General features: G+C 47.7%; 1 long non-coding RNA gene across 1 annotated transcript; it reads left to right on the top strand.

Moving 5' to 3' along the window:
- Nucleotides 1–460: 460 nt before the first annotated feature.
- Nucleotides 461–2,118, top strand: LOC132244802 (uncharacterized). The gene is made up of 2 exons (XR_009456575.1): nucleotides 461–611; nucleotides 1,659–2,118. It is a non-coding gene; the product is annotated as an uncharacterized LOC132244802 (long non-coding RNA).
- Nucleotides 2,119–17,906: the final 15,788 nt, after the last annotated feature.

Here is a 17,906-nt window from a genome sequence, read left to right on the forward strand (position 1 = left end):
TGGGTGCCTCTTCCTGCATGATTATATTTTCAACTGTGTCCATAAGTACATTTCTTCCCGTAGGGACATTGTTGCTTCTTGTGGTCTGGAACAATTGGTTTCTTCCTAAAAACATCTTCCACATTTGAGCTGTGATGACCAAAAGGCATAAATATTGTGTCGTCTTGTATTGCAAGCACTTGCTTGACTAGATTCAATTTTTCACAAGCTGCCAGACCTAAAATTGATGTCACTTCCCCTAGGTAATACAATGAATGGGTTTGTATGCTCTGTTTTTATACTAGATGCTAACAATGCATCTCCTTTTCACTGGAATATTTGTTCCTGAATAGCCAGTTATTCCAATGTTTGTTGGACTTACTTTTGGTCTCAATTTTAATTTTCTTTATTCATTCTCTGGTAAAATATTAACCTGAGTTCCAATGTCCAGTTTAAATAAACCCATTATTCCTTGCACTTCCACTGGCAAAATCCAGTCCCTCTAATTGATTTTGCTTGATTCAATCATATCAGTAAAAGATTCCTCCTCCACTTTATGCTCAGCTGAATGCACTTCAAGTTTTTGTGCTTGGGCTCTGCAGGACCTGGTGAAATGGTTCCTCTTGCTACAGGTAAAATAGCTTTCCAAATGCAGCACAATGTTTGGGTCCATGTTGTCTCCCACATTTACTGCATGTCTGCCTGTGAGCATTTCTTCTCTTAGAGGACTTCTTACCAATGGAAAATTTCACCCTGTGAGATTGTTTATTCCAGTGATATCCTTTCAGGCTTATTGCACAGATGCAATTTATGATGCATTTAGCTCTGCAACCTGGGCCTCCAGAGTTTCTACTGCTCTGCACATTTGGATAGTCTTTTTCAAGGGACAAGTCTCTCGCTGCAATGCCACAAATAATTTTATCTCTAATCATATATTCTGTCAAGTTCCCAACAGCACAGTTCTTACTTAGTCTCTTTAGCTCATTAACATACTAATCTATACTTTGTTCTGTTGTTTGTTTGCACATAAAAAACTATACCTTGAAAGAGTCGCATTCATTTTTGGCATGCCGTACCCCTCATCTTTGGACTGTATTTTACTTAATTTCATAATCTGACCTTTTAAAAAGGTAAAGATGTTATAAACAGCCAGGGCTTCCTCTCCCACAATATGCAAGACTGAGCATTTGACTTTCTCATTTTTCTCTTCTGTCCCTGTGGCTGCTAGGTACCATTTAAACCTTTGTCTGAACACCTTCTAGTTCTCTGCTATATTGTCTGACAGCAGAAGGGCAAGTACAGGTTGCAGAATCTCCATGACTAGCTGTTCTTAGACTAAACGTGTTCAGGAAGATCACTTACAGTGGCTCTTGTCCTCCCACATGGGTGCATTGCTCCACCTGCTCTCAGTTTCCAAATTCTTTTTCAGTTTGGATCTCAAATTCTTTCAAGCCCTTCCTTATTCTCCACTTGTGACACCACATAGTGATCATTGGGTTCAATAAATACACAGGCATACATAAATGAGAAGAACTACACACTTTACTTTGTGGAGCCGTACACAACATACACACTATACTGACTAGCTAACTACCTAATTGACAGACCACCCCCCAATTCTCAACTGTCTCCGTTTCCAGTTAGGGAGCCTCTCTAAATTGTAACTTCTGTCACTACAGGTGGGAGAGTCAAAAGCATCCCACAGTTGAGGTGGAGGAAGATTGACAAGATCCAGAGAAATGGGATAACCAAGTCAAATCCACGAACCAAAGCCAGGAACCAGAAGCTGAAGTCAGGAGCCTTGGGTCCCAGTGCAAATGCTTGGGACTGAAAACAGACCCCAGGAATCAGGACCTAAAATCTGCAATCAGAAGTCAGGAGGAAAGGGTTCAGTTATGAAGCAGCAGCACACTCTGAGAGTGCAAGTGGAGCAGCCCACAATGGATGTTCATCCATCCAGACAGCTTGCGGCTGAGCTGACCAACCAGACTGCCTGGGGCTGACTGTTAGGCTTCCTGACAGTGCCCCCATCACTCCGGGGGTTTCTTGTAGGCCACCATGCATAATCAATTTGGTCTATCTGATCCTACAATTGTTCCTTTGGCCCAATTTTCAAATACACAAAAATGTATTGCCTAAGGTGTGTTTTTTATCTGATTTCTCTGTGCTCTTCTTGTCCTTGATTAGTTATGAGCAGTGGTTGTGGTGATCTAGGCAAGTTAGGGACTTGTAGGAGGGATTTTTGGAATATGGGCTGTGCATTCAGGGCTCCAGGTACTTGGAGTTTGAAAGCCACTGGGTTTCCTTGTCTGATGATCTTAATAGGCTCCAGGTAGAGACTATACATTTTTGTGGATGTTCTTCTTGTGCTGATCTTCTTGGAGAAGAAACGCACTTGTCCCTCATGGTAGTGGGCACCTGTCAGAGTAGCAGCCTTTGCTAGTGTGATGGCTGCCATAGAGAGAGAATCAGTGATGGAGGTTTTGGAGCTGAGCAACCGGATGCCTGCTGCAGGTCAAGACCATTTTTCTTTTACTGCTAATCTGGAAAGTTTTTACTGACAACCACATTTTTACTGACACATTTTACATAATGTAAATGTAACCCTTCTGCCAGATCCTGGACAAGGCCTGGGTTTAAAATGTTTGAAGATTGTTGGTTAAAAAAAATAATCTTGGGTTGGTAACCCTACTTGACTACAGCAATGGTTTTACACTGTGCTGCCCCCTGCAGTGATTCCTTATTTACTCCCACACCTTGGTACCCCCAACTACACCTCACACCATAATGCCCCACCAGCCCTACTCCCCCCATCTTAGCACAGACCCCTAAAGAAAGACAAGCATCTTTCTACCTGCCACCCAGCAGTGTTATAGGCAGGTGGGAGGCAACACCAGGAGCAGCATCAGCACCACAAAGCCCTGAGAACAGCTACCTTCAAAGTGCTGCACTCCAGCGCTACCTGGTGTCTGATCTATCTGTGCTTTAGTAATGTGAGCGGTTATTGCAGGGCTGATTTTGCTTCCTGATTTGTGGATGGTGTGGATTTTTTTAGAATTTACAGACAGGTGTTTTCACCCTGTTACAGAGAGTCCGAATGGTTGGCAACCCTGCTGCATTTTCCAAAGCAATGTAGAACTTCTTTGGTGGAAATGAAGTGGAAGCCCTTGTTAGGAAGTAATGGGTCTGTCTGGTCAAAGCATGGGTGCTGTCATCGTGGGCACATGCATACCCAGGAAGATGATGGTTTTGGGTTTAGATTTGCAAAAACTGGAGATATTGTCCAGGGATCTGGTTATGGGTTCTATAACATATTTACTAGAGGCAAATGGGCAGGGGAGGAGAGGTCCTATGTCCCAGCCCACCTGAACTCATGCCAGGAATGGGAGACATACTAGGTGCTATAGTGCAAGACAACATGGGTGAGAAACTCATGAAGTAGGACTGCATGCATTGCAAACAGAGGGATAGTTTAACAAGTCATCCGGATGGAGGGAAGGGACAAATGGACCATCTTAATAAGTAGCTCGACTACACCCAGAATATTGGTACAGCCAGTGCATCATCCAAGGACATGTCTGACCATCCTTGGGAGAAGGTGGATAAGTGCTAGAGAAGGCCAAGAGGTTTGGTTTGAGGGATCTTTGCGTAGGATCCCATGGTGCAGGCATGGATGTGTTGTGCATATCTCCCTAATAACCAGCTGGGGTCCAATGAGTATCCCTGCACATCCAGGCAATCCATACATAATGATGAATTGTGCCAGTTTATTTGAGGCTTGCCTGGCTGCAATACTGTAGAATCAGCTGCAGGACTGGGTGCTGGACAGAGCAAGTATAGCATTGTAGCTGGGGGTATAAGCTGAAGTTTGGAAGTTTTGCAAGTCCCAAGGGTGACAAGCAGAACCTGGGATCACTTAGCTGCTGCCTTGTAATATTCCATTACCCCCACAGAGGTGATAAACAGGAAGGTCCTACAGCCAGTCCCAGTCATTCATGATGACTAAAATTCAAGCACGGGTAACTTTGCAGGAGGAAGTTATAGTCCAGTAAGAATGGCCTGTTTTGACATACCAGCCTATCTTTGAGTCTAAATAGAAAGACTTCAGTGGAAAGGGATGTTGAGCACTTAGTACACAGGAAACAGCAAAATCCTGAAGGTGAGAAAGAAATTCAAAAACAAGAAAGCTTATCTTGGTGGGAGCAAACATACAACGTGGCACCCAGCCTTGGATGAGATTCACCATTTAGAAGCTTGCTGAAAACCAAACAGTTTTAGGACAGGACTAGTCCCTGAGGGTGGCCATGGCACACCCCCCAGCCCGGGCAGGGGGTGCCACACTGAACCTACCCCACTCCAGCTTCTCAGTGTACCCCCTTGCCATTTCACCTGCCACAATGCCATGCAACTTATATTACATTGGGAGGCTGCCCCAGATACTTGGAGTGATCCTGGGGGTTCACTAGCCTCACTTAACTGAGTCAGGCAGACTCTCTCTTCTTACTCTCTTCATGCCCAGGTGGCAGCATCTGTGACCTGCTGGCCCTAATTTTACCTTACAGGTAGGGACCTACTGAAATCATGGCCAGAAGTGTGCTGAGTAGCAGCTCCTTTAGTCTTGCTCATTTGTCCATGTGCCACCTTCTCCCCCTGCCCCACCCTGATTGGCAGAGGGGCCCCGGCAGCCCTGCCAATTGCTGTTGTTCGGCCAAGAGGCAAAAACCACACTTTTACCTATGCCACAGTTTTTGCCTCCTGGCTGATCAGCACCATATGATGGGGCTAGCATGGCCCTCCACCAGTCAGGGCGGGGGTGGAGGGTGGGTGGAGGAGCACATGGCAAAATGAGCAAAGTTAAAAGAGCTATTGCACAGTACGCTTCTACCACGATTTTGGTAGGTCCCTATTTATACTCCTCCATGACAGTACTCCTGTCATGCAAGATTCCCACCAACACAGGCGTCGTGTAGGCAGGGCATGGGGGGGGCACGTGTTCCCCTTGACAGGGCCGCTGCTGCCACTGACAGCGGCGCCTGTGGGAGCTCACCAGCTCCAGCCCCACCGCCAACACCGGTAGCAGCACCTGTGGGAGCTCTCCAGCTCCGGCCCTGCTGCCAATGCCTGTAACAGTGTCTTCAGGAGCTCACCAGGTCCGGCCCTGCCACCAACACTGGTGGCAGCACCTGCGGGAGCTCGCCAACTCTGGCCCCGATGCCAGCAACAGCACCTGCAGATGCCCCCCCAGACTCGAGAGGCACCAGTTGCCCACGCCCACCAGTCACAGCATGATTGCATGACTGTGCAAGGACTTCCAGTTCTTCCTGCTTGTTTCCCAAACTTTGTAAATGTGTGTACAGACACCTGAGGTAACTAGCTGATTGCCCTACTTTCTCAGGAAGAATGCAGAACCTCCCCTGTTGCCTCCTCCTGCTTGTGCTTCCTCCAGCTCACCTGCTTCCCCACTTACCTCAGGGCTTATCCTCCCGCAAGCCTTCTTTAGTGCCCTCCACATATCTAGCAAGCCTGTCTGTGAAGATGCTCTTCCCTCTGTTCATCAGTTGGATCCCATCTCTTCCCAGCAATCTTTCTTCTTGGAACAACATCCCATGGTCAAAGAAGTCAAAGCCCTGCTGGAGACACCACCTGTGCAGCCATGCACTGATCTGCAGGTGCACCTTCCCCTTGACCAGAAGGATTGAGGTGAACACCACCTGAGCCCCCGTCCCCTTCACCTTTGCACCCAGAGCCCTGTAGTCACTTTTGATCTGCTCAGGGTCCCCCTAAGCAGGATCATGGGTGCCCACATGGTTGAGCAGCATGGAGCAGTCAGAGGGCAAGCAGCAGACCTCGTGAGACAACAGGTCAGGCCAGTAGATGGATGCCTCTGTCCCCTGAAGAAGGGAGTCACCAACCACCACTGCCTATTGCTTCCTTTTGATGTCAGTGATCTCGATCTTTTCAGCAACCTTAGAGACCTGGCCTGGTCTCTTCCACTGACAGAGGAAGAATGTGCTCCTTCTCCTCTGTTGCTAGGGCTCCATAAATGAGGAAAACTGCTACACTGGAGAATGAAAGTTTCTGCTTGCTGCCAGAGGTCACAGGCTTCCAGCTTCCACCTTCCTGGGAGTCCACGTCCTCTTCCTTCTCCAGTGCCACCTCTGACTGTCCTTCCTCTGCAATCCTAGAGGTCTCCTCCAGAATTGAATCAATGAACTCATGGCTGAGGATGCTTCAGAGCCTTGCCATTTCTTCCTGTAGATCTCTTACCTACTTCTTGAGGGACACTACCAGGAGGCACTGTTCACATCTCAGGCATTCCCCAACCTGGCTCTCACTGGAAGGACCCTGCAAGCCACAGTCCCCACAGCACCAAACCAGGACCTGGGTGGAAGCCTCGACAATGGCCAGTCCTGCCTGGACAGACACCTTACAAGTGCAAGCAGCAGTGGTTCTGGCATTCAGACATCCTCCAGCCATCTCTTTGAGTCTCTTAAATCTGCAGCCTACTTCTTCCTGCTAGGGAAGTTATCTCCACGCAGAGCTTCCCTAGCAAACTCCCCTGCAATCTGACCTGCTTGCTGCTCCTTGGTCCTGAAAGGTTCCCTTTTCCCTACTCATCTTCCTCTCACTAAGCTTACAGTGAAGGAAGGTGAGAAGGAGTTTCTGAGCAAAATCCCAAGCGAGTTCCCCACTTACTCCAGTCTCTAGTTAAACAAGGGACTTAAGAATGGATCTAACTGTTGAGTTTTAGCTACTTACACAAAATATGTAGGTTAGTTACTCTTAATTAAAGAAAGAACTTACCTTAAAAGCACCCCTTCAAAGAGGAGGAGGGGGAGGGTAGCAAACTGACTTGCACACTACCTTGTTTGCTGTCTTTGGTCCCTTGCTCCCTGGTGCTCGCAGAGTCTCCTTTTATATCCTCCTGGCCTTGGACTGACTCTCCATCAGGCAGTCCCCTTCTCCCAACTCAGTGGCACTGCTAGTGCTCCTGTAGAAGGGCCGGGCTTTCAGAAACTTCTTCTGAGATGCTTCTGCAGCTTCTCTTCCTTACACCTGCCCCAACCCAATATACCACCCTGTGGAGCCCCCCCTCTACCTCCACCCACATGGATCCAACTCCATGGTGACCTTGCACGTGCCCTGGTTTTGAGTGGTGAGTGCCTCTGTTTTGCTTTGGAGATTGCTAATGTTTCCTAAAGGAAACCTGAGCTGGATTAAAACAGGACTGTCCTCTGGTGAAGCTCATAGGACCTCCACATTAGCAGCCTGGCTGAGCATAGCCTGTGAAACTTCTCAGGGCAGTCCATGCAGGCTGTCAGAGGAATGGGTCAGGGAGCTTAATGCAAAGGCCTACACAGCCTCCGGCTTTGCTCCCTAAGCAGTGATGTGTCAGTGCCAAGAAGTCACAAACTTATAGGCTCTCAGGGAATCAACTCATGGTAGAGGTGATATTTTTTATTAGACCAACTAGCTTTTTACCAAAAAGCAAATCTTTAATTGCAAGCTTTTGGGCACAAACACCAGGCCTAGGAGAAAAGATTGTAAATGTTCTCATAAGTAAAAATGAAAGTTCATATTTCACAAGAGAGTTAAAGGTGCGGTAAGGCACTTAGACTGGCAAACAGGCCTGGTGCTCTGCTCAGACTCACCAGAGGGAGCCCTTGCTCCATAAATGCCAAGGAGAGACAAAAGCTGGGGTGAGAAACAGAACACCTCTCTCCTATAAACAAACACCATGGGCCAGACTTATTTTTAAACGATGTGACAAGACTCATTAGCACCTCCTTGCAATGTGCCCCAGTCTAAGCCTGCCCCAGATGCTCACAGACATTTGGGCTAGGGACAGGCATTACACATAAACCAGTTTCAGTTATCAGAAACTGGTTTAAACTTGTAACAGAACAGATGTTCAGTGCACATAAACCAGTTTGGATATTGCTGAAACCAGTTTGAGATAAACCTGGTTGAATGTAGTATCAGACTTAACTGATTTGGCTCAAGTCAGTTTATGTAATGTCTGTCCCAGACCCCCTGATGGTTTAAGTTAAACTAGACTCCCCTAGCATTCCTGGCATGCTCTCTGGGCTGGGCGGGGCTCTCTGCTTCACAGCAGGGCTGGCCCCTCCCCTTGGCTTCCTGGCTGCAGCTCCGGCAGAGACTGCAGGCTGCTCCCCGCCTCCCCCTCACCACTCCCTGCTAAGCAGGAATTCCCCCCTCCCCTCTGCCTTGCTGAGAGGAGTCTGTGTATTAGCTAGCAGACCACATGCTGGGTAGGTCATGCTGTGGCAGATAGGGACAAAGGCAGAATCAACAGGTAGCTGGTAATGTCCCTCTGTTGTTTTCTTAATGAGCTGATAAACACTGAGTTAGGGATGATAAACACTGTTATTAGTTCCCTGCTGGTTTAATCAGAGCATCCTGCCAGGGCCTGGCCACGCCTTCTCAGCTCAGTACTGTGAAAGGGAGAGAGGGCTGCTGTAGTGCCCCCCTCTTCCCGTCTTCTCGCCTAAGCCACTGCAGGCACGTGCCTGCATGTCTGGGATGTCTGTGCAGTTACAAACTGATTTAGCCTAGCCAGGTTAGACTAACCTGCAAAAATTGAATCAATTCAGGCTCAGGCTTTTTGAATGGCTGTCTCTAGCCTTGGTGCTACACAAAGCTCTTGGTTCAGAGGCGATATTTTTTATTGGACCAACTAAATAGTAGCAAAAAAATCCCTTTCTTTGCAAGCTTTCAGGCACGCACACCCTTCATCAGGCTGAGGAGAAATCAAAAATTGTAAAAGTCCTCCTAGGTAGAAAATAAACTTTATTTTACACAGGGGAGATAAAGGCTTGAAGTGTATTCCCCTGGGAATCTCAGAGTCCTTTTGTGAGAGTTTTGCTCTGTGATGTGCTGATTAGGCAGTCTTCTTCCCTGGAGGTGTCCAATGTAGGAGGCAGCCAAGGACATTTAGGGCATTTTCACTTGGAGAGTGGAATACCTTAGGGCTTTGCTATCTCCATTTTACCCTGAGTCTGACCCTGGGGCTCCTACCCACAGCAGGTGAAATTTTCTTGCAGAGGCCTAAGTAGCTGAGCTCCATGTCTAGGAAGTGAAATTTACCTTCACAATGCAGTGCTACTGGTCTTGGCTATTTTTAAGGGGCTTAAGTCAAGCTGCAGAAGTGTGGCTAAAGCATAAGTTCCCAAGCCCCATTTCTAAGTGGCTGCAGAGTGAGGCTTTGCAGATGCTGCAACTAGCTTGGTCAGAAAAGTAAAGAAACAGTCACCACATCCAGCTAACCCTGTAATGAGATCAAATTAAACAGAGTAAAATGTCTGAAAGGTGATATTATACAAGGAGGCCTTAAAATAGTCATCTAATATACTACCATGATGAAGGAGGCTAGGTAAGCTGGACTCTTGCTTACAGTTCCAGTGAGAAGCACTTTGGGAGGCTCAGTGTGGGCAGGCTTTACTGTAAATGAGTGGTTTGCAACCTTTTTTCATTTGCAGACCCGTAAAAAATTTTGAATGGAGGTGTGGATCCCTTTGGAAATTTTGAATGGAGGTGCAGACTGTGTTGAATTGTAAGTGGGGGTATTCACATACTTTTGATTGATCTTTGTCATCTTTCACAGATACCTTAGACATAAAGTGTGGACCAAGGGTTGAAAACCATTGCTGTAAATAATGCTTTGAAATAATTCCCTAACTAGGTCATCCAGATCAGTGTTTCCCAACCAGTGTGCCCCGGCATAATGGTGTGCCATCAGAATAAACAGGTGTGCCGCGAAATTTTGCCATGGAAATGAACTACAACTGAGGATGGGGAGTATGAGGATGGGGAATACATAAACAGGTGTGCTGTGGGAAAGTTTTATTAATGTCCCCTGTGTAAAATGTGCCTTGGGCTGGAAAAGGTTGGGATACACTGATCTAGATAAGACTAGCCTTTTCACCCCTGGGGGCAGATTGTAGTCTAGGCATGACAGCAGGCCACAGAGACTGCCCCGTGATGGGTTCCTCATGTTTCATTGCATTGAGTGAGTTATGGTTAAAACTATAGGTTTGTACTTTTGTTGCAAGTATGGTTGACTGAGCCTGAGGAGAATGAGGGTGAGGTAGCGGGGGAGAGAAGGTCCCTGGGCAGACAGAGAAAAGGAATGGCGCCAGCGAGGGCAGAGGAAAGTGCGAGTGAGGACAAAGGGAACTGGAATGGCACGATAAATGACATTTGTTTTGGAGCAGTTGGCACTCTGATAACTCTCTTCTAACTGGAGTGATGGTGCAGTAACATCCCCAAATGGCTTTTTGGTGACGCTGACTGTGTAGTAGCTCGGTGGACATGGCCGCTGGGAGCAGATTTCTCCCACCAGGCTTACTACCAGTGGCGATGTGTAGGGGGTGTGTGAGAGCCCTGGTGCACCCCCGGGCAGGCCGCACTCTCTGCTTAGGCAATGGGCAGGGTGGCAGGCGGGAGTGCCAGTGCCCCTGTGAGAGCACCAGCTGGGGAGTGGGAGCACCAGATGAAGTGCCACTGCCACTTCTGGGAGCACCACAGCATCCCGGTTGGCGCAATCAGCCACGGAGGGACCCCCCCTGACTAAAGTGGCACCAGTTGCCCATGCTTACTGAGCAGTATTCGACTGTTCAGTAAACCTTTATAGCATTAATAGCACGTGTAGACATGCCCACTGAGTGTAAACTGGAGAACAAATTGGGGAACTCAGCAAATTCAGGAAAACCTGCTGCCCGTCTATGTGCCGTCCTCCTCCTCCATCCAGGTCCCCCAGCCACTATGGGTGAGATTCTACATTGCACTGTCAGGAGTAGCCAGATAGGTGCGGGGCTAAGTGTTTATTCTTGTGCTGCAAAGTCGAAGCAGTAAAAGACTGGGCTGTGGACCTGCCTCTTGCCTCTTCTGCCAGCAGCCAACAAACCAAGCACCTGTAACCTAGGAAACATAAGCAGTGCCCTGATCAGCTGATGTGTAGTGGGAGGCTGTTTACATTTTCCTGCCACTTTTTGTGGTAAAGCACAGGTGAAGTCATAGAGTCACAACCCGAGTTTTGGCTTCACTGGGAAAAGTTAGTAACACCCGGCCTGCAAGAGGAAATGAAGATCACCAGGAAGGGAGAATCATTAAGGAAATTGTAACTATCATTTAATTTTGCATCTAAATTTAAACTAAAAGAAATCCTGATCATAGAGGAGCTGTAGGCTTGTCTTTAAAAACCAAATGGCCCTGAGTTTGTGGTAACAGCAGAGCCAGGCCACATGCACACTCTCTTTTCCCACAGTAGATACTACAGGCTGCACTTCCACCTATAGTCCCTGTGCACGAAGCAGAGGGCATAGGACAATGGCAATGTGTAGAGGGTGCACGGGGGTGCCTTTGCACCCCCTGGGAGCATTGGTGCACCCCCTGACCGGCCGCACTTGCTGCTTAGGCAATGGGCAGGGCGGGCAGGCCAAAGTACCCATGTCCCCCCCTGCAAGCACCAGCTGATCTCTGCAATCGGCTGGCGCTTGCTCCCAGAAGTGGCTGCAGCCACTCCCGGCAGCGGCTGCAGTGATTGCAGTGATCGGTCATCGTGGGATCGCCCATCAGCGAGACTGGTCGCAGTGGGGGCACATCCCCCCCCCCAAGGTGGCACCAGCCACCCATGGTATAGGAGCTATTGCTACCTTGTAAGTCCCCTTCTCTGGTCTGTTCTTAGCCCTCCCATGGTCTCAGCTTCCCCTCAGTGCACTTCAGTGAAAGTGCCCAATCCACCAGCAAAGAGAGCAGGTCTGCATTGTGGGGGTGTGCAGATATGTGGGCCTGGCTGTTGTGACCCATGGGGGGCCAGCTGCAATAAGGGACTGAGGTATTGCTCTGGCTCTTGGCACCAGGAGTGAACAGGGGTCAGCTGCAGCCCTGTATTTATACGACTATATTACCAGAACTATCTCCAGCAGGAAGGAAAAACAGCTAGGCTAGGCTGGTTCCCAGGTCTGAGCACCAGTCAGGACTCTCTTTCATGCTGGTGACTGTAGGTGCAGATAGTTGTGACACGGAAACAACAGTCCATGTTTCAACCCATCCCTGGTGGAGCAAGACCCCATAACCCAGGGGCTCCCTGTGGCTGCAGACTTTGCAAAACTCTCTGGAGCAACTTTAGGCATAGCCCTGTGCAACGGGACACTCCTTGAACAGTAGGTTATTCCTGGGCCGCATCCAAACAATCGCAGACATGCAGTTTGTGGTGCCGCAGACCAGTCTGCCACCCCACACACTGCACATGCAGGCATTCCCTGTGCTGCTACCTTGCAGTGTTGTTGACCCTGGGAGATCCTGGGGGGTCAAAAAAACCCACACTGAAAAAAAGCAGTGTGGCACATGCGGTGGCAGTGCACGCCACCCAAAACCGGAGCCTGGCCAGCCAAAGCCACACTCTGGTTGCCAGCCAGGTTCTCAGATGCAGGAGTGCCATGCTGCAGCTCTCCAAGGCTCCCAGGGCCCAGGTAAGGCTGCTGTGGCCAGCACAGTTAGCAGCAAAGCTAAGGGAAGATGTAGTCAGCCAAAAGCAGTGGTGTTAAACTCATCTGGCCTTGCAAGTGAGCAGCATAACATGGATTCTCACCTATACCGTCTAGGGAGACTCAAGAGGTAGGAGGAGGGTGGCGCATAGATTGGCAGCAGGTCTTCTTGAATTTGCTCAGTTCTCCAAATTTCCCTCCAGCCTATGCCCAGTATTTATAGATAGTTGGTTTTAATATTCAAATAAACAATCTCTGATTGGTTTTATTTACATTTCTTTGTTTCACTGAAACTTTTGGAACTGTACTGAACCATATCTCTTGTCGACTTGGAAGGTTTTAATTAATTGGGATTTATATCCTTGGTAAAGAGGGAGGGTTTCTTACCTCCTTTCCTTCCCTATTGTGGAATGCTGTTCCTGTTTCTTCTTTACCTTACTTTATGGTCTTCTCCGACAGGCTGTTTTTGCTTTTACAAATTATCTAAATGTTTTAACAAAAATATATCTTTTATAGCAAAATAACATCTAATAGATTTGGTTACATCTTTCACTACTACTACTACTACTTTAAGATAAAACTATGGTATAGTGTATATGGATTATTTACTGTATGGTCTTCTCTTATCTCCTTTTAGGCCTTGTGCTTTGTTGAATTGTGTTTGATAGTTTCCTTTACTTGCTGACCAAGTTAGTTGACATATGTGCAAAGGTTCACACTGTGGTTACCCAGAAATAGGCTTTGGGCCTTCTGCTCAGCAGCACTTCTGCAGCTTAGCCTAGGTCCCTTGAAAATGGCCAAGGCTGGCAACAATTGGACGAGATGACCTCCTAAGGTCCCTTCCAACCCTAATTTTCTGTGATTCTATGGGCGCATCCAGACAAGTGCACACGTGTGTTTCCTTGCGGAAAAATAGCCGCAGCACATAGCTGTGCCACTGCTACTTATCTTCAGGTAACACTCATTCTTATGCACTCTGGAGTGCAGCAAGTTGCCCCAGGTGGGGTAGGGAGCCTTACCTGGGGTCCTGGGGACTTCCTGGGGCTCCAGCAACAGCGATCCAGCACATAAAGCCTAGCTGGTAGCCAGAGTGTGGCTCTGGACAGCCAGACTCTGGTTTCATGCATTGCAAGCTGCTGCCACGTGCACTGCCCCACTTTTTTCAGGTGCAGGTTTTTTTGACACCAGGATCTCCCACCGGGCTGCAAATTAGCAGCGCAGCAAATGCCTGTATGGGCATTGTGTGCAGTTTACAGCACCACAGCACCACAAACCACATGCGCGTGCTCGTCTGGATGCATCCTATGATTCTGTGATCTGGAATGACAGGTGTAATTGGGGTTTCTGAACTCCACATAGCAAGGGAAAAGTTAAAAGGATTCATAGGGAGATTAGGACCAAGTGGCAACTACAAGACTTTCTGTGTGGACAAAAACGGGTAGCCCTGCTTGTGTGATTCTGGGACTTGATTTAGTACTTTTATCTTACCAGAAAGCAGCCTCAGTCTCCGGAGGGCTATGCAGACCTCACAAGGATTGGCTGCCTCCACATGTTGTTAATTAAAAACCCAAGTGTGGAGGTCACAGTTTTGAATCCTGCCTCGATCAGCAGTGGATAATAGCCTCTCCCAGATAATGAAGGTTGGTCGCCACTTATTAGCATGGTCACATTGGGGCAAAGTAGGTGGTAGAACACTTCCAAATGGTAACCACAAAATGAGCTCTGCCCAGGCGAGTCACTGGAGAGAGACAACACTCAGTGCAGAGGTGTCTGATGTTCAGCATACAGTGGTGCTTGCAGCATGGTGCTAGTGGACTCTGACTTGGCTACTTCCTGACTAGGCAAGATAAGCAGTGATATCTGGCAAAGGCTACCTGCTTAGGGTACAAAATTAGACTCAACTAGCTGTGCAGATCTGTGACTCTCCCATTGTCTTATATAAGAACAACATAGTGAATGATATTCACATTTCCTGCATCATCCATGGCATTTGAGGCAGGACACATCAATTCATGCTTCAGAGCCCTTGTTTCAGGCTCTCTGCAGACTCAGGCAGACAGCGCTGTTGGGCCCAATTCTGTCATTCTGCGAAGGCTTCTTTCACAGTTCTGAGGCTAAAGACTGATGTCATTTGTAAATAAATGCTTCAGACTCCTCTTGCAAAGAGGCCTGTCCATGCTCCCAGAGAAGTGCACTGTGTGTAGTGTGTCTGAAGATCGAACATCTAGGCATGGGGATTTCATGTATAGTAGCACATGTGAAGCTCCATACTGTCTCTATAGCCCTCGCAGTTTTCTGTAGGCTTCTCTCTTCTGGCTCTAATATACAGGTCAGAATCAAAATGCAGGTTGCAGAATAGAGGCCATCTATTTCTTGCTTATGCATGAGAATAAGGCAAGTACCAGCTCTTGCTTCCCTCCCCTACTCTCCCACAAAGGATCCCTCAATTACTTTTATTTTCCTCCAGCTCGTTGCTATGGCAAAGAAGTTAAAAGTAGGACCCCCTCAAATTTCCATAGCAACCCAGCTGTGCGAGGCTCAGGAAAAGTGCCAAGATGGGGAGCTCCGTTTAGTCCAGACCAACCAGTTGTAACCCCAGGATGGAACGGTCTTACTTAAAAATGGCTTCTCAGCACTGCTTTTACTTGATGCCACACTTTGGGTCTGGTCACAACAGGGGATTGAACTAGGGATGAAATTTCTTACAACCAAATCAGGTACAGTGATCCCTTTCTGTTGTGCTCTTGCTGCTGGTTATGATTTAAGGGAGAATTTAATTCTTGGGCCAACTTTTGGGTTGCTTTTGAATATGAACTCAGCTTCCTTTTCTCCATTGTCCTGACTATCCTGTTGTCACTTAGCAAGCTGCAGCTCCAATGAATGAATGCTAAGAGCTAGTGCTACCTTCCTTCCCTCTGCTTGGTCATTACAGCATCTGTGAAAATACTAAAGCAAACAAAGGCAGCTGCCAACAGCCTCTAAGGAAACAAGGAAACCCTGCCAAAGCTGAGTCCCACCTCTGGCCTTGTCTCAAGGTCAGTGATGTTACCTGACACTCTAAAGGCAGGAGAAACATGTAGTCATGTGTATGAAGTATAGGTCATATACATGCTGAAGGTATAACCTGGTACAGCAGGAAGGTGCTATTTCCCTAGCTACAAACTGCAGTTGGCCAGAGGCATTGCATATGGCATAATATTGTTACAGCTGTTTTATTCCTTGGTCTTCACGTCTCTGCGCCCCACTTTGTTCACTGATGCACTGCCTATTATGAACAGAAAATGGGCCTGGTTCTCCCCTTGATGCCTTTGCAAAGTAAGTTGTGGAGGGCATGGTATGCTGCCAAATCAAAGTGGTAGTGTTATGCCTCCGCCCACCGCCACACACACACATTCTGCGCTCACTTTGCACAGAACAGAGCACTCTGCAAGATACCTGGCTGTGGAGGGTTAGCCCACCATGGGGTAAATATCCAGTTGTATTGACAAGATCTTCCAGGAGCAGGAAATCAATAGTCACCAATGTAGGGAGCTGATAAGTGAATTTTTGGTACTGTTACCTACATTCCTTGTACAGGCAGTCCTCGGACTTATGACACAATTGGTTCCTGAAAACCGCATCTTAAGTCAAAACGTCATAACTCAGAACTGATTTTCCCATAGGAACAATGTTATAAATGGGGGATTCGTTCCTGAACCAAGGCCCGATACCCTATTTTCACCAAGAATAACCCAGGATTTTGTACTTAATCAATTACAGAGGAGTAATATAGCTACATTAGTGTATTTATATTGGAAATTGCAATCCTATTGATTTGGAGGGACTTCTTTCAGGTGACTTTGCTGGACTTTTTGAAAGGCTCTTGGTTGGACTTTTTGAAGGGTTCTTGGCTGGAGTCTTCTCAGGAGTCTTGACTGCAAGTTTTTCTGGAGTCTTGTCTTAAAGAAAGTGTCCAACGACATTTGGACAGATGTTCTCCAGGGAGACAGGCGACTCAGCAAACTTGTTCACTGGTGTGGTGTGGCGTCAGATCAAGCATCGTAAAGTTGAACCTGACATCAGAAAGTCGATACAGGATGTCAATTTATAAACATCATAAGTGCCGTTCGTTGTAACTTGAAACGTCTTAAGTCGAGGACTGCCTGTGCAGGGTAAGGCCAGAATTCAGTCTGTGCACAGGAAGCACAGGGAGGTTTGTGCCTTAACAACTATTCTAATGGAGAGAGAGAAACACCTAATATATAAGGGGGCAAATATTCTGTTCTAAGGACTGGAGCTACAAAAGGACTAAGTGGCACATGACTGCCATTAAGCTCAACATGAGGATCTGTAAAGCCTCCACTAAGCTGTAGGAAGTGCCTAAGAGCCTTAGATGTCTGTGCCACTAGTAAAGTTCCCTATGCATCAAAATATGCTGGCATTCTCAGAATACAGGCCTGGGCCTTCACAAAGCACAATCAGAGGAGGAGGCTGAGGGGAGAGCATGCGTGTGTGTAAGGCTACAAACAGACATCACGTTTATCTCAGGCAAAAGAAACCATTTTATGCTAAGACAAAGTGCAGTCATTCACATGTCTGTCCATTGTCCCAGGACAAGCCCTAAAAAGGTGCATGGGATAAGAAGTGCTAACAGTTTGTCCCAGGACATCTCAAAGTGCATTTGAACAGTTGTCTTGGGATTACATCATTGCATAAATGGCAGAAAAGTGGCACTGCATTCAGCCACTCAGTGAACCCTGATTGAAAGGACAGTGCACATACACACCAACCCTGGGACTTTTTTGTTCCAAAAACAGCACAACTCCTCCTGGACAAATGCAATGTCTATTCCTGGCCTAAGAATCTGTAGAGTAAGTAAGGAGGGGAGAAACAACCAGGGCAGCAGTCCCAGAGGCTGCCTTTATTGGGGAAATGCAGAAGTAGCCGCTGCAGCAGTGGTGGCTGACCACAAACTGCAGAGCAGCAGCCAGTGCTGCTCCCTGCCCCGCAGTCTGCTTTGCATCTGCCCTAGGTGCCCAGATGCCCCTGGTAAGAATTACTCAATAGCTGGGGATGGCTGACTGGAATTAAGACCAGCCCAGTTCAACTTGCAGAGAGATTCTCTCAGACCCAATCAACATCTATTGTTCCAGGCAGAGTGGGATGGGTTTGACAAGAGGGGTTGAGAATAGCCATCTGCATACCCTTTAGCCAGGTGGTTAGGACCCTCAGCTAGATAGTAGGCTGTATCAATTCTAGTCCTCTCAGCTTGAGGAGGGTTTAAATCCAAATCCCTCACAACTTGGGTGAGTGCTCTAACCACAAGGCCACTGGGTGAAAGTGGGGGGTCACTTCTTCATCCAGCTATGTCCTGTGCAGAGGGATTGGTTCAGGCACTTGGCTGCAGGAAGAACTCATGAATCCTGACTGAAGACAGGG

Source organism: Alligator mississippiensis, chromosome 14 (genome assembly GCF_030867095.1).
Source record: "Alligator mississippiensis isolate rAllMis1 chromosome 14, rAllMis1, whole genome shotgun sequence".
Taxonomy (NCBI): Eukaryota; Metazoa; Chordata; order Crocodylia; family Alligatoridae; genus Alligator; species Alligator mississippiensis.